Source organism: Falco punctatus, assembly GCF_963210335.1.
Source record: "Falco punctatus genome assembly, chromosome: 4".
NCBI lineage: Eukaryota > Metazoa > Chordata > Aves > Falconiformes > Falconidae > Falco > Falco punctatus.
The window spans coordinates 100,681,421-100,702,695 of NC_137583.1; the positions used below are offsets into that span (position 1 = coordinate 100,681,421).

The window sequence follows — 21,275 nt, forward strand, 5'->3', positions numbered from 1 at the left end:
CAGCATTACCTAGGCACAGCGAGAGTTGGAGCAGGTCTGAACCCTCTGACTTGCAAAGAATTCCCAAGCTAAGCCACAGTAAGTAAAAACATACGTGCTGCCACACCATCGCCCTCAAAGAGAAATATTCTTGTGACCTTGGAGAAAATTAAAGACTAAAATATGCCTATATATCAGCCATAGGCAGCGAGACCCATCCCAAGTCTGGAGGGGTCAGAGATGGAGGACATATATCATGCCAAACAGAATCTTCCTGCCTTGGCTCATCCAACTCTACCTTCACCATGGCAGAACAATGTGCTCATAATCTGTCCTGGAGGCTGACAGGAACAGTCTGCTGAGGTAGCCAATCCTTCTTCCCAGGCAAAGGGATTAAAGCTACAGCCACAAAAGGCTCTTCTTGAAACTATGGCGACTCAAATCTGCACCTATATTAATGCAGCAAGAATGTGAAAGGAGAAAGTACTCAATTCAAAGCCCAGAGAACAGTCATCTTGCTAAGTCACTTAAGATTACATGAAATAACCACCATTTCTTTACCATCAAGGTGAAGAAATACACTAAAATAAAACCTAAAATATACTAAAATAAAAGCTGTCTTCTCTAATTTGCTTGAATATATTCAATGCTTAAAGACAAGCACATACCTAGGAGCCCTGTGTTCCAATGGGACAAAGACATGCACATAAATTAAGCAAGGACTAGAGATCTTTTTGTATAATAACTTGACTTTGTGACCTCCGTGCTAAATATATATATAGGTATATAATACATATGTATGACTACTACAGAATTCATATAAAAGATTACAATATATAGACTATATATTACTCTTAAGTTTATTCCTGCATTAAAAGATGATTAATAAATGGCTTTATAAATTTAAAGAAATTAACTTCAATAAGCTGCTAGCTTCCCAGCTTTAGTTTTATATCTTTGACACAATTGTAACACAGAAGCCAAGAAGCTGTAAAGCCATATATAAATGTGTGTGAAGCTGTCCCAGATAACCTTACAGGAGAAGGGAAGGGGAGAGCAACTCCAATCTTCATTTTCTATTAACGCCCAGGTCTCTGCATGAACATGAGTAATAACCTAAGTAGTGAAGAACAAACAGCCAGAAGCAAGGAATAGGGGCAAGAACAAATCATTAAAAAGTGATAAGCACCAAGGGCCCTAACTTAGCTAAAGGCAGTAAAAACGCGCACACACACAGGAAACCAGCTCATGTCTCCTCAAAATTGATCTGGTCATATAGTTTTAGTGCCAAGTAAGTGACTGCCTCGGCGCAACACCTGAGTGTCTATTAGAAAGGATGGTATTTCATCTATGTGCTTAGAGATCTGATAACCCATTTTCCCAGGTGTGTCTCTCCCTCCTCCTAAAAGAGGAAATTAAACAGCAAATTAATTTTTGTGCACATTTTTATTTCCATCCCCCCTACTCTTCCCTCCCTCCCCTCCTTCAATCCATTCTGAAAGATAAGCACAAAAATATAGAAATAAAAATTGAAGTAAATTCACAACGGCAGGAATAGCCTGAGACTTGTTTAGCTCACACGAGTGAGCTTAAGATACGGTAAGTCAGTACAAAAAAAAGAGGTCAAGAAAGTGGTGTCACACATCTTTCTGGAGAGGGCTTTTTGTCCACACAGGTGTACATGAAAGCCTCCTCTGCCCAGGGAGCAAATACTGAAAACTAGTCTTGCCAGTGTAAAGGGATTTCAATTCACAAACCATCAACATCCTACTCAATTTATATTACAGATGGCCAGCCTGGAAGGGGAAATCAACAGCAAACCAAGACACAAAGCAATTCAGAGCTAACTCATTTCCAGTGCATCAGAGGCTCATCAGTAACTGCTCCATGCAATGGACTGTAGTCATCCTGTAACTACATCTGACTGTCTGCTTGCCAAAAGGAAATGCAAAACCCCACCACATCCAGGAAATGATTGACAATACAAAATGTTCCTCTTCAGAAGAGGGAGCACAGCCCCTACACCCAAACTAAGGCAGGCTTTTTTCTGGGACAAAAGAAGGGACAGAGCTAGATGGTTTCAGATTCCTTCAAGATACTTACAATTGCCAAGGTATTTTACACAGACTGTGCTTACAGGTTCCATTGTTCATCACTGATACAAAATTCATACGAAGCTTAAAGCTACACATAGGTTTCTGAGCTTGAAGAAATTACGACTAAACCCTCAGTTAGGTATCACTCAGAACAAAACACATTCACACTAGCACAACACTGAAGGGAACTGAACCATCAAGAATAAGTGTTACTTGGAGAATAGTATGCAAAAGCGGGCCCTAAAACATAATAGGAGAAATTTTAGCTCCAAAAGCTAAATGAAAAACAGCATGGCCTTGAGGAGAATATAGCACAAATATCCCAAACAGACTGCTTCTGAAGATGGGAAGCTCTAAGAAGGAAAAGCAAAGCTTATTTTTCAGTGCTAGCCACAAGACTGCATAAAGGAATGTTTTAAAAACTATATGGTCTACTGATTACTGTATCAGAGAGCTTAACTAGATGAATATGAGAGATCTGTGTGCAAGCCCACTTCACACAAGAGGTACACAGAGCATGACTAGGAAATTCATTACAGTTTCTTGGCTTCATGCAAGCATGGTCCTAGCATCTACACAGCTTTAAGCTGAAGAAAGAGAGGTTCTCTGAAACAGGAGTAGCCTATGCCGAATTTACACAAGGACTTCCAATCAAGGACCCAAATCCCAGGATTCAGCTCCTCTTTGCTCCCTGAACAACCAAGAAGCAGGCAGATCAGACTTCAGAGTCATCTTTCCCTGCTAATTACATGATAACAGTTTAAAACACAGATTGTATCACACCCACTGTCTCTCAAGACCAAAAATACATGTGTAATCGAATTGTTAAGGTAAACCAGTAAAAAGATGGAAAGGAAATTAACACCATATACAAAGAATTCTTTGCCACCAAAAATGAAATTGTTTTTATTGAGAATCACATTTTCTCAGTTGAACTTTAGCAAGCAAGCTGGATGGTACAAAAACCACTTTTTCACAAATACAAAAATCCCTGTTATCAAACAAACTCTTACTCCTCTCATCTCTAATCCCAACCTCCATATATGCCATCTCCACACAAACCCCAAGCAATACTTGTTTAAGATCAAAATGCCCCTTGGCCCCACGTGGTCTTCAGAACATCTAGCAGCTGAAGAAGGGGTTCCTGGATGCAACTGTCCAGAGAAGCCCAGCTGTCAATAATTACCTAGACCCCCATTTCAGTTTTATATGGCAGAGTCAACAGCCAGGAGAGAGAAAAACACCTGCATGTGTGTTTTGAAAGGAAAAGGTGAAATATTTTACAATGGAAAAGGGAAGCGTCAGTTGGTTCAGATGTAAGAATTGCGCAGCATAGCCTCCCATAGGTATGACAAAGCAAGCTTTGGTGTGCAACACAGTCAAATGGCAATAAAAGCTCCAGGCAGGGTGGGAAAAGTTTGTGAAACTTTACAGCTGTCAGTGGAAAAAGCTTTAAGAGCTGAAGGGTCAAATTACTGAGACCTTCACTTACAAAGCATTCCTAAGGAAAACTTCCAAGTTAAGTCCAAATAGCCAACTATGCTTAAACTCAGGTTTGTCTCTTCTCAAACGTGAACAAAGCAAACAAAAAGAATATAGAAGACACAGGACTGAAATAAAGGGAAGGAAGAAAAGAAACAAGTAGGAAAGGGAATAGAGAACAAAAAGAAGACTTGGACAAAGGACGTACAGCAGAAGAATGGGCAACCTTCAAAGACTGCTCCAGAGAAAAAAAGACCAGACTGGAAGATTTTATTCCTGTTCTCTGTTTATCAGTAAAGCATCAAGGAATTTCCAATAGTGAGCCTGAGACCTCATTGTATCATATGAAGTAAACAAAACCACTTAAAACACAGGAGATGGAAGTGAGAACTGCAGTGCCAGCTGCAATGCTGTGGGACCAGTTGGATGTAATTCAGTAAAAACAAATGATGCTATAAAATCAGTGCATCAGGAAAACCCTGCCCCCATCTCTATTTCAGAGTCTCAAGGATGTGAGAGGGATGACATCTAATTCAGCACCAAAAAAACCCAATAAAAACATTTCCACCTGTACACAAAAATGATGTCTCTCCTCCCAGTTAGAATGCAAGCTCAAATCCAGCAGGAAGGGGATAGACAACTTCACACCACCAGAAGCACACAAACAGGACCCAGAGCATACATGGTTTCCTCGGAAAGCACAAGTGTCATCAAATTCAAAGGAGCAAGAAACATGGCATGAAAATAAAGTGGAGAAAACAAAACAGAGCCAAAAAGAATGCTTCCATTAAAGGACAACCAGAATAAGAGCCAGATGAAGAAAAGATCTAGACCACTGGCACACTGCCATCAGTAGCCAGAAAAAAAATCCCATCTTCCTTTAGCCACTTTTCCAAGAGGTTTCTTTCCCAGGCTGGTGGAGAGTGAGCCAGTGTACAAAGCTTTGGTCCAAAGGCTTTTACACTGGGCAGGAGGGAAAGCGGTTGAATTGTAAATTATTGAAATTTCTGACATATTTCTCTGTCTGCAAGGGAAGAAAAGTTATGCACTACCTTGTAACATCCTCAGTCTCTTCTAATGTTCAGACCTTCTAGGCAGAGGCACGACACTACTGTACCACCTACTATAACCGATCAGGTGTTCTGCTCATGGTTAGCAGACATGGGCAGAGGGTGAAAGGTAAGGAAGGGAAGTGGATAGATATACATAAGGTAGTGAACACCAAACCATTAGGGTTTCCATCTACAACAGTTCACACCATAGAGTCAAAGACAGTAACACAGAAGAGCAACACTTGCACTACCCTATCACACAGGTGACTGGAAAAGGCTCATTTCCTTTTCCTACTTCAAGCCACTAAAACAAATCAATCCTCCTTTCACAGCAAGCACTTTGCTTACCTCACACAGCATGGTGCCAGGTATATACACCCAATGGAAGCAATGCCTGTGCTTTGATTTAAGTATATGCTTAACTCCTGGCTGGATCAGGACTTTCAACCATATATCTTTGTGGGCCAAGGATTTGCATTCTTACACATCTTTAAACTTTCCAGGACATGTAATTTATCATTCTGCCTGTGATAAAGGATGGCAACACCTTGCTTGCTTCTCTTACTCTCAGTACACTGCAGAAAACAACAATACAGATTTCTCAACAGCAAGGTGGAGCACACTGATATCCCTTTCCCTCCCCTCTGATAATTTAGTTATTGCATATCATCACCAGGTTTGAATCAGAAAAAGGGGGGAAAGACCCAAAGGGAGAGTGAAAAAAAGTAGGGGAAAGGATACTTACTGCAATAGAAACAAACAAACAAAAAATCATTTTCAGATCACATATGAAAAGAACATCTATCTTAAACATGATCTCAAAAGAACTGACGAGGATAAATTCATGTGCAGTTCCAGGTGTTCCAGCCTAAATATGGAAAATACACATTACTCAGTTTATGAAGGGCTTAGTTTTATCAGTACTATTTATATACACTTTCTTGCTTCATTTTAGACTTATCACTTATACTGTACACACACTATAAATATAAAATGCATAGCAGTGCATTTATGTGTCACAGAAACAAGATTTTAAACCAACAGACTTGAGTGCTCACTGATTTTAAAAGACAACAGCTCTCTATTTTTTAACACATCTCTAAATTATATATGGGCTGTGTATCCCTTCAGACAAATGAACACTGATAAATTAGGTTCTGTCTCTAGCCAACCACTTCAAGTAATCTCCACCCTCCCACCTCCTCGTCACATGAAATAAAGATGAAGCACTGCACAATGTCAGTCACATTGCAGATCCATTCAGTAGCCGCATCTACCTGAAACAACAGAATAGATGTGTCGAGATCTTCAGCAGTCTCCACTATCAGAAGCTGAAATTCTTGCTGCCACGGACTCAGGCAACCCTGAGAGGGTGCTGGCTAGTACGTGTCATACACAGCCAGCATTACGGTAGACTGCATCCAGCTCCTCTCACAAGTTTCTCCCGGTGGTATTGCTCTCCTTCCTAACTGACTTTATCTTTTATACCTGGACAAGCGATTTCAGCTGCATCTGTGGCCTGTGATACATTTAACAAACAGCACGGTGTGCTCCATGACCTGCCTGCTCCCCAGCCACATGCCTGTGGGAATACTGCCTGGAGTATTAAGCCCACTGCATGTGCTTGAGCATACACATCCCGGTTTTGACCTGCTTCATTACCTCTTTCCCAGCAAGCTCGCCCACAGTTAATTTAATGTGTTTAAGGACTGAAGACCAGCCTTGCCTCCCTGCAGTGCTATCAAACATGTTACAGCCAGAGAATCTGGCCGTGTTCCAGCTATGGGGCTTCCTCTAAAGTTCACTTCTTCTGACAATAGCTGAGCTGATGCTTGATCAGGACAGCGCTCCATCCAACACGACCTATCACCACTGTGGAGAGCTGCTGTATCCTCACACTGACAGCTGCATACCCCAGTCCCTCTCCTACAACATCACAGCAGCTGGATCATTTCCAAGTCTGATAAATGGAAATGACCTGATACTCATTAAGCATGGAACTTCAGAAGATCACAGTACGAAACAATGGTTACATTTTCCCATATCCCCGCTCTACTGGCTTGGTCAGCTTAACACAATGTCCCTCTACAGCTACACAAGGGCACTCGAAGTCCCCAGGCCAGGAAGTAGCACTGAGGAGACACAGGAGTAAGTAGAGTCAAGCTGATGCTTTCCAGCTCCTTAGCAAACTGCAACCAGAGTCCCCTGAGCTTGGGAACTGTCACCTTCAGCTTCAAACCCCCATCGAAGAAAGGCTTTGAGAGGGAGAGGAAGGAGAGTCTGCGTTCAGAACCACACCTGGATATGCCTCCGCAGTGCAATCCCATCTTTGTTTACAAACAGGCTTCCTTTCAACCCATTCATAAATACCTGTACTATGTTTCCAGCAGTACTATATAAAATAAGAACCTTTAAAGTTCAAACACAAATCACTTCTTCACTGATCTGCCAATTAAAAAATGAAGAATGATAACAAGTTGTGAAATTTATCTTGTCACCAGCCTAATTGCTACTTGGGTCTTCAAATTATGGCAGAAAAAAAAAAGAGAAACAAAACTGAACTGTTTATAGTCTGTTCGGATTCTGGTTTACAAAGTACAGCATTATCTCTGTCAATGCGTGAGGAAATGCAATTGCACTATGGACCTCTACTTCAAAAAACCCTGCTTTAATTAATTATTTGAGTATTAAACCAGCAAGAAAAGAATTACTGTAGTTATTTCAGAGTTGCTTATTGCCTTCATACATGTGATCAGTCTGCAAAGGTTAATACTAATTTGCCAAAAATCTTTGTTCATTTTACTACATAATTATTAGGGTATTAGGATTTAAGATTAGGATACTAACATTATGAGGATACCTGGTGTTATCCAAATAAAAACAGAAACATTTTGAGATCTCCTTTCTAAGGAGGGGCTGGGGAAGCACTGAGGAGTAAAGGAGGAAGGAAAGGCTGCAATTTAAATAAGCGTGAGAGCGTCCACACATCGAGAGTTAAGGACAGAGAAAAATTAAGAGAGGAACCCAGTATCAAAGAGAAAAAAAGAAAAAAAGATGAAACTAGGAGTGGACTACAAACCTTCCAAATTTAATTATAGTACCTTAAGAGCACTTAGATGCACTTGGTTTAAAGCTTACTTATTTACCTTTCTTTACTAAAGAAGTCAGCCATAGGTACCAGAAATTAAATCTCACCTATCAAGAGCAATCAAGGTTATATTTTTAAAGTGAACTCTGCCTCTCTCTTCTTTCCCCCAAGCTTCCAACTTCCCATCTCAGGGCTGTCAGTGGTTGTCAGCACATCATATGAGAAACTCATCTGAACATACAATATAACTTGACAGGCAATACATCAGAAAACCTAGATGTGACAACCGCAAATTCCACCAGATGGTCCTGGATCATAACCATCCATTAAAAAAAAAAAAAAATAGAAAAAAGAAAAAAACACCCTAAAATACACTGAAAAGCAGAATTTCTGAAGAAGGAAAAAGAGAAATAATTTGGTATATGCACTGTTTCATTCTTTGTCCTCTCCATGCTGAAAAAGGAGTCACAAAATAGCTCCGCCTCTTGTCCTCACCAGCTCATCCCATCATTGATATCATGTATTTCATCCTCCTACCCTAAGAAAAGTCTTCTAAACAAAGGTGCCACTCCACTAAAAGGCAGTAAGTACTAGTAATAATGGGGCTTTCCAATTGAGAATACTCTCTCAACAACTCCGGAGCCTGGTCTCCAGCATCAGCATGGTCTCCAGGTACACTAAACCCAAGCAATTCACCTTGGGAGTAACGGCAAACCTGGAGCACTTTCAAGACTCACTGTTTGCCACCCTTCCCATCTCCCTGTTGCTCTTGTAGGCAAAACAGATTCTATTTTAGTTCAGGCTGCCCACAAACCTCACCAGCCTTTGCAATGGCCCTTCTGGGAGAGACTTTGGATCGCCTTGTCCTCTGTCAGCCACACAATCCTGTGAAGGCAGCTGAGACCTGCAGGTCAAACACTGACTGTCCAGGCCTAACCTCAATGCAGGTAAAACTGCCTTTGACACATGAAGCTTAAACCACCTTCCAGCAGGTAGAGAGCACAACCTGCTCCTGATTCTGGCCTCAAGCCCACATTAAAACACAGTGCTGAGGCAGGCACAGGGTCAGGGTCAGGACTCTGTGCCACCTTCTGGGAGGGAGGTCAGTGCAGCCCCATGGCACAAAGCACCAGGCTCACAGGCAGCTCCAGGATTAATTCACTGCCAGGAAAACACTGAAGCTGTCACTGTTCTTCAGGTGAGTGTCACCAGCCTGGCCACAGCAGCAGCTCAACTGGGACAAAAGCAACAGGCCTATGAAACATAAATCAAACCAGCACAGGCTGTCACTGCTCAAGCGACACCTTCAGGGACACCACTGCTTGCTCCTGTTCTGCCCCTACCTTCAATGTACAGATGTACACATTTTGTTCTGTAACTGAAAAAAAATATCGTGTATCCTTGTCCTCCCAATTACACATGCTCTGAAGTAAAAGGTATTCAGTCAAATATATTTGAGAACAAGTGGATATAAATCTGAATGCATAGAGGGAACTAAAACAGTGAACAACATGGTGTTATTTTACCAAACATTTAACAGGACCGGATAGTACTTCAAAGTTCTTTGGAAACCTGAGAGCTTCTTTGAATACAAAGCTGTCACCGGTAGAAAGCAGATCTACTCCCTCTGAGTGCACAAGCTGCGCTCCAGAGCTTAGGACTGAAGAAATCTCTCTTCAGGCCACTGTGGCAAAATTAGTTTTCACCAAGAAACCAGACTGAGCCCTCAACAAAGGAGTATTTCTGTATATTATAAATATTCATTTTCCTTCCCCTAAGGAGAGTTCCTTCCATTATAAACTCTCCTTTGCTGTTAAACAAGGTGCACCCATCTCCTCAGAGAGAAACACCTGTGAGGCGGGAATGCTCCAGTGCAGTGGTGGGGAACCAGGCTGCTGTCATGCATCGGGAACTGTGAGTGGAATGGGATCCAGAGATTACTAACCAAAAAGGCTTTTTTAGCAACAGCTGATGGCTACTAGCTGCTGACTTCTGAAGAAGCAGTTTATTGTCTCCATCCAATCCATTTTACAATTATCACCTTTAGCACAGAGAGAAAGCTACTTTTACACCACAGACCTGAGAACAAAAGGCTTACAAAAAAGCCAATTCTTCCCTCCTCCTCCAACTTTAACAAGGAATATCTGATTTTCTACTCTGCCTTTGTCATTTTAACATAAAAGAAAAAGTCGGTGACATTTTCAAGTTTTGCTGTTGTGCACCAGTGGGGTTTCAAATAGTGCAGAGGCACATAATTACATGTACAGACACTTTTGATGGGAACCTAAATGTTGTGACAGTACATAAGTGTCTCTTAGAGATAAGAAAAATAGCCATTTAGCTCACAATGTACGTTTTGATTAAACTTAAAATGGACGCCACCTTTTTAGTGGAGTGCCTTTTGGCATCTAAATACTTTTCTATAAATACGAGGCTATGATTTTTCAAAACATCAATCTTCTACAGAGAGAAAAATCAACAACTTACTGTTTAATTGTTCTCAGCAGAAATACTGCAAAACAGAAGGCATAAGAATAACATGTACCTAAAAAAATTGGTACAATGTCACCTCTTCCCATTTTGATATTTATTTATATCTCATTAGAAAAGCAAAAATACTGCGTATCAAAGTCCAAGAATCAGCTGTTTATTTATTTATAGGCATTTATATAGCGCTCATCGCCATAGCAACCAGGAGCCTTTTTTTCTTCTTGTTCAGAGGAAAAGTTGGAATTCTGAAATGTGATCCTTTGATGTTACAGTGCAAATAGGTACTTAGTGCCTATGCTGCAAACACTTAGGCAGGTGCTTAAAGTACCTGAATAGAGCTGGTGAAAGAGACAGAAGCAGAGGAAGGAAAAAGGAAAGGAACAGAGAAGCAAGTGAGAATGAGGGAGTAAGGGGAAAAAGGCTTTCCTATGAAAATTCAGAGTGTAGTGGGTCCTACAATAAGCCACGATCTTCCCACTGTTTTTTTTTTTTTTTAGTGACTGGTTGATGGAGCATAGTTCAAATTAATCAAGAGTGATCAACAGATGCCCAATTTATGCTGAGGACACCAATGACTATTCCCGAGCAAGGTTTTCTAAGAGGACAGTAGCTTACAAATGAGGCTGCAGAGAGCTGCCTCTCTTCTGAGTGCAGAGAATTCAGGAACCTCACTTTGCTACTCTCTTCTGATCCCCCAGCAATTAGCCATTATCAAATTCCCACAGAATTAGCAGACCTTTTAAAAAGTGTCATCTGTTCACAAAATATCAAAGAAATGAGTAGATTAGAACATTGCTCCTGCATACACCATTAGAGGATGAATTGCTAGGTATGTCATGCAACTGCAGTCTCTCCACAATACCTATGATGTGCACAAGCACACAACTACTTTTCAAACCCTCAAAAGAAATTGAAATTGGTTTTTATACTATTTCATCTTGTTGCTTTCCAACACCATATAGATTATACAGGTACATGCACAACATAGCACTTCAGAGCCTTTTAAAAGCTAATGAACTTCCAACTGGGACTCAAAGAAAAAAGGATGGAGATCTTTGGCCTGTTGTCACTTTGTTATAGAAGAGATCCTATCATCAAGATTTCCTCAAGACACAGGTATATGAAGTTATTACCTTCAACTCTGCATTTAGTGTGATCCTATCTTCTTCACAAAACAATATACTGGCTAAAGCAGTTAAATAAGGAGTATTCAGTTGCTCTTAAACCAAACACATAAAACTTTACACAAGACTGGTGGTTATTTCGTAGTCTTTAAGCAGTATTCTAAATAGGGCAGAACTGCATGTATGACAGCAGGAAAAGTGACAGGTTCCTTATCTGGAAAAGCACCAGCAGGCACTGTTATCAGAGCAGACCAGTTCTTTTAAAATGGACTGATGAAACTATTTTTAAAAATACCTAATAACATCACAGAGGAGAATCTGATCTCTGCAAAGGTAAGCCATGCAGCTCGATACTCCTGGGAGGCAGCTAATGAAACTGAACCCTGTCAGACACAGGCTGTGTCCAGTAATTGGCTCTGAAACTCACAGTTCAAATTCCACCATGCTGAGTTCTATGCTCTACTCACAGCTTGCTCCAAATGCAGGCAGAACCGAGGGCTGTCTAGCATGACCAAATGTGAGTGGCTGCTCTTCTACTGCCTGGGCCGCCAGGCCCAGTCTGTGTACTGGGAGGGCAAAGAAACCTACTTTCTCCTGACACCTCACACCTACCAGTTCACCTCCAGGATAGGGAGAGACAGTTGAGGGGGAATGAAGGCAGAGCAGTGTCAGAGCAGGCGGCACACTGATGGAGGAGGATGGAACACATCCTACACAGAAGGTGAAGACCTAAAAGGAAAAGGAAGAGGGTCCCATATCATGCATTCATCCAGAACAGCAGAACCACTGAACAATGCTAACCTTCAGTCAGCACACTGGGCCAACTGTGCAAAGTTCCTTAGGAACAGAAACCGGCTTCCCCAGGAAGGCTGCCAGCAAAACCGGGAAGTGTCACCCATTTTCCCCAAAACTCCACTCACCTTTCCTAGCCCACTCGTCTCCAAGCTTTACGGACCCATAGACCCATTCCACCCATTGATCTGAACCACAAAACTGAATTCTGCAACCATCTTGGATAACAACTAAAGAAATTTTTGTCCCACAGCATGAGAAGGCAGAATTTTGTCTGTACAGCTGAGAACCTCTGATCTGGGGCTAGCTCTGTGGTTTAACATTCTCCTTTGCACCACCTTCTTTTTCATGATTCTTCTTACCTCCCACTACTTCCTGGAAAAATCAGCTCCTTCACAGCCTAGACACATTCCAGTTGGAAAAGACATTTAAATAGAAGGCAGGTTCTTCTGCTGAGAGAAGTCATCTATGGCTCTGTTTATTTAAATAAAATGACAGTTTTACTAGTGGAGGATCTCTAAGCCTCTATGTTTTAAAACACCTCCTAAAGACACTGCTGTGTTAAGAGCACAGGCCAGATACAAATAAAAACTCTGGGGAACAGTAACTGAATGTGGGCTGCTGTCACAGGGAACTGTTTAAACCAACAGTACTTATGGAAGACTTCAAAGGAAGAGAAGGGGGTGAGAACAAGGGGAATGAGAATACCCAGTTTTCAAATTGAAGCAAAACTCATTAAGTTCACAGTGAGACATGACTGAGGAGATTGGAAATTTAACTGCAAAAAGATTTTCATACAGTCAATCTGTTTTGTACAATGGTTAATAGAGAACGGGCTCTAGGTAATTAGCCCCAAAATATTAAGCAGGTACCTAGAATACATGTTCATGGCATGTATTGGAGGCCGAACTCCATCTTTGATGACTGCTAATCAAAACACAAAAGTGAGACTCCCAAGTAAAACTGCCACCTTGCAAACATAAACTGTTCAAAAGGCACTCTTGTGGAAAAGCAGACTGCAAAGCAGGTTTCCTGTATCTAGTTCACGCATTTGGTATCTACCACATTTTTGAAAATGACATTGTAAAATAAACACCCTGTCTTAGAGTTGATGTGTTCAGCATACGTCAAATTTGTTTGGGGGAGAAGGTCCTCCCAGAGAGTAAGAGCTCTTCTGGTTCTCAGCGAAGTCAAGGCTTGAGCTAACAAGCCGATCTATCAGTTCAAGTGTTTTGAGATTGCTATTAAAAGGAGCTGTTACTGTTTTATTACCAAAATCAACAGATTCTCCTGAATCAGCAGTCACCGTTTAAAAGTCAGCATTTGTCAATAGTTATCCAACTATGGTACTGGTGTGAAAACACCAATATGTTCCCCTTGCCTTTACCAGTTGTTCAGACACAGTCGTTATTCTCATCACCAGAGATGAGCGTTTCCTCAGTTCTCTTTTTCCCCAAAGCAGCAGCCATTACCTTAATAACCCATTTAAACACCGGGTTAATTTAGAGGGGCTGAAGGAAGCAAGGGGAGACAAACAGACCGGTGAGCCTAACCTCCGAACATGCATGTGCAACACACCCAGAGCTGACATATATGCAAGAGAAACTTTTCCACCATGCTTAGTCAGCACACGGTAATTAAAAGGGATAAATTCGGCATCCACATCCATCGGGGCCAAATTCACAAGGACTGCTAAGCTTTCAAAGCTGAAGGCAGGTGTCCACTGGGGTTCCGAAGGCACTCAGCCATCAAGGAAAACCGTCAACGATAACGTAATTACATCTCTACTTGCCCTGGCAGGCTTTAAACCTGCAGTGCCTTTGACCTCTAGGGAGGTTATTAGTTTTAATTGAACCGCGTTCTGCTGCCCACAGCGGCTAACCCGCACAGCGCCGCCTGCCCCGCTGCCCGGCTTCGGAGAAGAAAGGTTTCCACGTCCGAGATGTCAGCTCCGCTCTGTGCAGTCCCGGGGGGCTCCCGTGGCTCATTCTCCCCCGCCGCCCCGTGCCTCCCCACCGCGGAGCCCCCGCCACGCACAACCGACACCACCCCGGTCCCCCCGCCTCCCCTTCACCCACTTCCCCTCAGAAAAGGGGTGGCAGCCGCAGGCCCCCGCGAACCGCCCCCTGCAGCTGCCCGCGCCGTCGCCCCGCCACAGCCGCCACAGCCTTCCCTCGCCGCCTCACCTGCCGCCCGCGGCGCCAATGGCTGCAACCGCCCCCTCGGCCCGGGCCGGCCCCGCCCCGCCGCCTCACGGCCTCCCCGCCCGCGGCGGGCGGTGCCGCCACCTCCTCGCAGGCGGGCGCTGTCAGCCGAGGGGCCGGGCCGGGCCGGGGCGGCACCGCCTCCCCCGCGCTCCCGGCGGCGGCGGCTGGTGGTGGCGAGGCGGGGGCGGGCGGCCCTTCGCCGGCCGGGCTGGGAGCGCGGCGGCCGCTGCGCATGCTCAGTGCCCGGCGCCGCGAGGGGCATTCTGGGGGATGTAGTGTGCGCGCGCCTGGGCGGCCACCTCCCCTCAGGGTGGGTTTCCCGCGTCTTCAGCCCAGAGCCTGCGGGCAGCCCAGCCACCCCTGCTCCCGCCTCAGCCCGCTGCCTTCCCCTCACAGCTTGCTCCTCGGGCTGCCCTGTCCTTGCCTCCCCGTCCGGTCAATTTTCTTAACCGCTCTGCCTCCTGTCCTCTGACATTACTTGCCCCGCCCTCCTTGCCTCTTCCGCAAAGCTCCTTCAGTCTCCACTTCCCTCTCCTGCTGTTCTCCCACCACCTTCCCACACCGGCCGTCCCCTGACCCTCCCTGACCTTCGGCTTTCCTCTGACCGAGAGCCTCTTTGCTGGCCAGCCGCTCTCCCTGTCCTCTTGATTTATTCCATTCAGAATATAGGAGCTAAACCAGAAGGTGACCATCCTTATTATGAATACATGGCTTCAAGTCCACCAGAAAAACCTGATGGAAGCAGACACCAGCATCTTTACTGGAGGAAGGTGCCTTCCCACCAGGGGAAAGTGTGACAGCAGTGGCAGGTCATGTTCACATGGTGGGTTTGTAAGGTCAGGCTTCACCAGAGCAACCCCGAGATTATTACAGCTTGAATAAATTGCCGAGAACACGCTATGTCTGATACAAGAGGTTGAACTGACTGAGCAGGTAGGCATGTGTGCGTACAGCACCTCTGCTTGACGCAGCCTCTCCCAAAGTCAATGGGACTTTTGTCATTCCCCTCACTGAGGCTTTTGATTTCTCACGGGAACTTCCCATTTCCACACCCATGCAGGGGCTCTCAGTCAATGAGAAGGACAAATAATGGTTTGGTAGCATCTTTCACGTTAGCTGGTATTTGTATGCGTTGTTAAATGTTCCCAGAGTGACACGATTGTTAAACATGTGTGCAGCAAATAAATGTAAAACTTTTAACTGTTGAAATGTTTGCCCCTGAAAAGCTGATAGTAATTTGGGGGAAATCAAATTTAATAGCTTAGTACTCCTTCTTCCAGTCTCTTTTTCTGTCTTGCAGATTTTGTAGCTAATGATCTGAAGAACTAATGTGTTATAAGAGGTACACACAAGAACCGAGGGTTTTCTGGAATGCTCATTGCTACTCTGAATTTAATTTCATTACGGTCTCTATGAATTTTAGTGTTGTGAGCTCTCAATGAACTGATAAGGGAAATGTCAGGCTTCTGAGATTCATTTTCCAGAGTTTGTTCAAGAACTATTACACTAATGAAATCCATTGCAAGAGATCCCATCTACTCCATTTCTCATTAGGTTTGTGAGTTATGTTCCAGTCTTAGGGAGACTTCAGAATGCTGGATCTGCATCCTTATAAGTAAAGCAATGGTGCAAAATAATCATTATCATCACCATTTTCATTAACATTTGTTGGAATAAAAAGTCGCTATTCCAACAATGTTTAAAGACCCTATTACTTTTCTCAAAGCATTTGTGAGTAGAAATCTTGACTAAGATTTCACAAATACCTGTTTGCATATTCACATAAATGTCATCTGCAGTGCTACTTTTCCTCCTTGTTATGAAATATTTAATGAACTACTCAAAAAGCCAGACATTACAGTAACTTGAATTAAGTGGCCAGTCACGTATCACAGACGATAAATGGCCAAAGACACAGACATAATCATTCAAGAATAAAAAGAACGCCCATAAGCTGAAATGTGTTTCTATGAAATATTCATAGGATTGCGGTGACTTATTGCCATGTCTGCTTCAGAATAACCTGCAATGGGAAAAGAGCATAATCTGATAAACTTTTCATGCAAAACAGTTCATTTGTTATTCCTGGAGTAACAGCTTTGTAGACCCACATCTGTTTAAGTCCACCGCCTGTAAGGGGTGGGGAAGTGTTTTCCTTAATACAAGGATGTTCAGGGGATAACTAGTGAAAGCAATGTGAATATGCTAATGGAAGAGGCAGTCACTTTAGGTGCCCAGACATAGGTGCCTAGTGCCATTTTGGACAGTTTAGGTTGACCAAGACATCTGCACAAGGCCAGTAGATACAACATGGGACCTACTTTTTAGTAGGGCCTGTAGCGATAGGACAAGGGGTAATAATTATAAACTGAGAGAGAGTAGTTTTAGATTAGATATTAGGAAGGAATTCTTTACTGTGAGGGTGGTGAGGCACTCAGGTCGCCCAGAGAAGCTGTGGATGCCCCATCCCTGGAAGTGTTCCAGGCCAGGCTGGGTGGGGCTTTGAGCAACCTGGTCTAGTGGGAAGTGTCCCTGCCCATGGCAGGGGAGGTGGAACTGCATGTTCTTTAAAGTCCCTTCCAACCCAAACCATTCTATGATTCTATAAGACACTCTCAACTGGTGTAATGGTAGCTAGAGGCCTGGCTTGAACTTGAGTTTCAACATAGTACCAGACACTTACATTGCCTGAATCACTTCCATTGTGACTGTTCAGAGAATAAATTGGCTTTTAAAGACATAGGCAGAAGATGAGCTCACAATTAGGAGCTAGGACAGCTGACCCACTTTTTGCAGTCTAATAGACAAAGCTGTCTCCAACCTCAAGCAAACACTGAAATGTTTCTACCTCATACATCATCACCTTACCTTCTGCACGGGAGTTATAGTTCCCTTTGTATATGCAACCTCTTTGAATGAGAAAATATCAGAAGGCTCCTTCCTGGAAACTGTCCCCGTCCAGCAGAGCTGCTGATGTGCCTGATCATGAACATCAACACACTGGACTGCAGCACTGCAAGCCTTGCTCAGCTGAAGTCAACTAGATCCACCATTAAGCCACCCAGATTTTTTAAATGTCAGCTTTGTAAAATTTATGAGTTAGGGATGAGTGACACACAAGCCCTAGGGATGAGGCAGTCTACCTGTGGTGCAATCACAACTCAGCAGAGCTTGCAGGCTGACCAGCCAGTATGTAAAACTGGATGAGCACCAATGATTCTTATCTTGTAAAAGGTAATAAGTGACATCCATGAAGCATGCTGCTGATCATCCTGGGAAAGAGCACTGTTTCAGCCAAAAACATCAGCAAAGTCATTTGGGACTAAAGGCAGCATGTAACTCTCTGCACATCAGCTCAGCATATTCTAAATGCGGGCAGCAGAGACAGCTAAACAAGGGATTTTGAAAGTGCTACACGCCTCAAACCTCTCTTACAAATTCATGTAATTCACTAAAGAAATTATACATATTCATATCATTCTACTTCAGATTATGAATTTGTTTGGAGGGGATAGACACTCAGGTGCCTCCAAAGAGCAAGATTTCATTAAACTGTCTCTCATTTGGAAAATCCAAGCAGTGACCCCACTCTTTGGAGTACATGACAGCTAGTAATAGCTGTATCATGATCAGTACCTACTCCCTGGTGTAAATTTTTCACATGCTGATATCAAACACATGCAAGAGTGAAAAAAAAAATTAAAAAATCTGCTGCTGAGCAACACTGCCACTGAAGTGACTTGTGTCTATGAGGTGGTGAGGGCACTTGGTGTTCTGAAAGTGCAGCTGTGATCCCACTGTTTTGCTCCTCAAGTCCAAGGGCTGGGTAATTGCTGGTGTTGCCAGGGAAGGTTAAGGCTTTGTTTCTGTTGTTGTAGGTAAAATGAGGTGAAATGAGCACATGTACTGTTAAACAGGCAAGTAAACATGACTATTCTATAGAAAGAGATAGTGTAAAAACTTTAAGAATGCCAATTCAAACTAGCCAGTAGTTTCATAACGGTTTTAAGAGAACAAAAAGAGTTATCAGTCCCACAGCCAGGGCACTCACCTCTGCGCTTTCTGCTGCTAGCAATTGGATCCCACTGACCACAGAAGTGAGCAGCATGTGGCAATCTGTGCTAGTGTGACAGCAAAGCGAGAGTGTAGCTCTTTTCTAGCTCCCCATGGAGTGGTGAAAACTTTTGCTTGGTTTTGGAGTGGTCTGCTTAGTTTGGAATGCAGGACAGCTGGACAGGCAAACACCATATTTATTTAGCCATTCCTTTATTTAATAACATGGTACAGGCAAGTTGTTCAGGGATTTGAGAAACAAGGAATTGTCCATTTTAACAGGATTGTACAGAGATTCATATATGGACTTTAAGTAGATGTTCCTCTTAAATACAGAAAAAGGCTTGCGCTAATCTAATACCATGACTAAATACAAACCTCCACAATCACTTCTTGTCCTAGTAGGAAAGATTCATCACTCTTAGTACCTGATTCACTCGGCAACTGAATTGATGGTGCTCTGCTATTTCTGGTGTTCTGTAACCTGCCCATTTAAGATGACAACACCATCAAGCACCTAACTGTTGAGGTGGAGAGGTGTCTGGCAGGAAATAGGAGAACACAGGCCCAATCCCATGAGGAGCACTACACAGGTCCTAAGAGACCAGTTCCCTTCTGCACTGAGCAATGTCCAGCCCAGAGGTGGTTTTGGAAGTGGTGGGAGTGATGGTGGCCATTGTCACTGGCAGGGTGTGAGAGGGGGAATTACTTGAATGCAGGGGTATGTGATGCATGTAATCACTCTTCTTCCATATGGGATGGATATGAGACTTGCTAACCGTGTCTTAACATTACAAGTCCTCCACCTTCGGTGCCTGGCACCCCTGTCATTGAGAATGAACCCCATATTCAATTACGTTCCTGCCTCTTGGTTGTCTGACTCAGTTTCCCCAGCCCTGTTGTGCCTTGACCTACCCTTTCGCATCTGCTGCTCTCCATGAAGAGGGGCTCCTATCACCATGTCTTCTTTCATCCTCCCATCCTTGCTGGCAGGAATTCCTCTAACGAAGGACTGTGTCCTGCTTCTATGAGAATTACTGTTGGTAAGAGACATTACTAAAAATGTACAACGTATCTGTGTATTCACTGGACTGTTGCAACCCTAACTGTGGCTACATACATTTGGACCTTTGTTTTGGCCTGATGCAGCTGCTCTTACCTTCTTATTTATATATCATTATGTGTAATTTATCAGTTCAGGTTTGGTTTTATTTTAAATATTATGCCCCATATATTCCTTCTGCCTCTTCCTGTAAACTATGCATGTGTAAAGGCTGATTCCGGTCTTTAGGGGAGGGGATGGATTAAGGCTGCAGATCTGCTCTCACCAAACCTTAAGCACTTGATTTTGTAAAATAAAACACCACTTACATGTTACCGCTAAAAGTACCAGGGTGATGTATCAGCTGGGTTTCAGTACCACAGGGCTTCCTACTACTGTTCGAGAAACAAAAATAACATCAGCAAGTGGTAACTTGAAATGGCATCTGTTCTTTAATAAAATAACAAAGCAAAGTCTTCACAGAGGATTTCCTTTTTTCTACATGTAATTGTTTGTAACAAAATATAAGAGTTGTTAACTCTTCAGGCTGGTGATAACAAAAAAAGGTGTGGTTCACCTTGGCTTTCATACCCTCCATCTCCCTTTCCAAACTTCTTCTTTCTTTTATTCATGAGCTCTTCAGGGACAGGATTTTTAACAGTTCTTTCTGCCAACTTGTGATTAGCAGAATATTTGCTTTCCATTGTTTTTTTAGCCCTGTGTTTTGGCTCCCAAGTATCCATCTGTACCTCTCAGGAAAATATGTGGTAGCTTGCAGCTAGAATGTATTTTAAGATGCCTAATTTGAGAAGGTGACCATGTCACTGGTTAGCTCAGATGCTGAAGTTTAACCTGCTGACATCTGAAATTCACTGAGGTGATCAGTCCTTTGGAGAGGACTTTTCTTTCAGGAGTATTTATCCTGCAGATCATCCTCACTTTCTGAATCCCTTCTGCATCTCTAATGAGCTATGATGCCCTGCATTCACATATGGTTTTGGGCGTGCATATCCTATTTATGAAGTCATTTTAGAGGTAGGGAATACAGATTTATGTCTTACACCTCCATAGCAAATGTATGAGGTCTGGACATAGAAAATAATCATTCCTGCTTCACTTGATGATTGAGCCAAGACAGCAATCCAGCCTGTTGCTCTTTGTACCTACTTTTCATATGATGTAAGCTTTGTCCCATGTAGCATAGCCTAACTTCTGTCACTTTCTTTTAATGACACATGGCTATGAAAGTAAGGAGGCATTATACCCCCTTCCAAGACTGCAGCTGAGAGCTGTGTCCATTCTGAAAAACAATGTGAAACATCAAACCTAATGCTAGGAAATCCTTGCTTTTCATCCCAGCCTTCCTTTTGACAGATTACTTTCATTTTCAGAAATTTGTTAGTTGTTCTCATGCAAGCACAAACACTGTAGTTCCCAAAATTGAGTGGGAGTGAGTTACGGCTGATTCCTCTGCTCACTGATCCCTGCTGCTTGCCTCCTGGGGAAGTGCTGGTTCTTCTCAGGTGCCCAAAATGGCCATAAAGCAAATACTCTCTTTGCCTCCTCTTCTGAGGGCTGGGCTGTGACTGAGAAGGGAAATTGGCTGTCCCACTTTTCTAGGTGATCCTGATCCAGGCCAGTTGGAAGGCAAGCACGCCCACTGCCAATCTTTGCGTAGCACTGCTTTGAAGTGGGAATATTTGGTCCCTGTGAACTTGCACACAACTTAGTAGAACCATGTTCTCAGTGGCAGCCCTGGGTATTTGCAGAAGTTGAAGAGAATAGTGAATTGGGAGGGCTAGGCCAGCTAATGCCCATTTTGTTATTAAAGCTGGCTCCTCTTGTTGGATTCTGCCTGCCCCAGGACATA

The 21,275-nt window shown here is 43.2% G+C and overlaps 1 protein-coding gene across 7 annotated transcripts in view; it reads right to left on the reverse strand.

The window, feature by feature from the left end:
- Window positions 1-20,683, reverse strand: part of POMGNT2 (protein O-linked mannose N-acetylglucosaminyltransferase 2 (beta 1,4-)) — a 38,718-nt gene extending 18,035 nt beyond the window's left edge. For 2 of the 7 annotated variants that reach the window (XM_080387250.1, XM_080387247.1), the window contains exons 1-2: window positions 14,290-20,683; window positions 11,924-12,040 (exon numbers count right to left, since the gene is read on the reverse strand). The gene's annotated coding sequence lies outside the window, so the exon portion shown is untranslated. Of the gene's footprint in view, window positions 1-5,354; window positions 6,129-11,923; window positions 12,041-14,289 lie in introns of all 7 variants that reach the window. The other 5 variants (XM_080387253.1, XM_080387251.1, XM_080387248.1 and 2 more) reach the window with 4 other exon arrangements.
- Window positions 20,684-21,275: the final 592 nt, after the last annotated feature.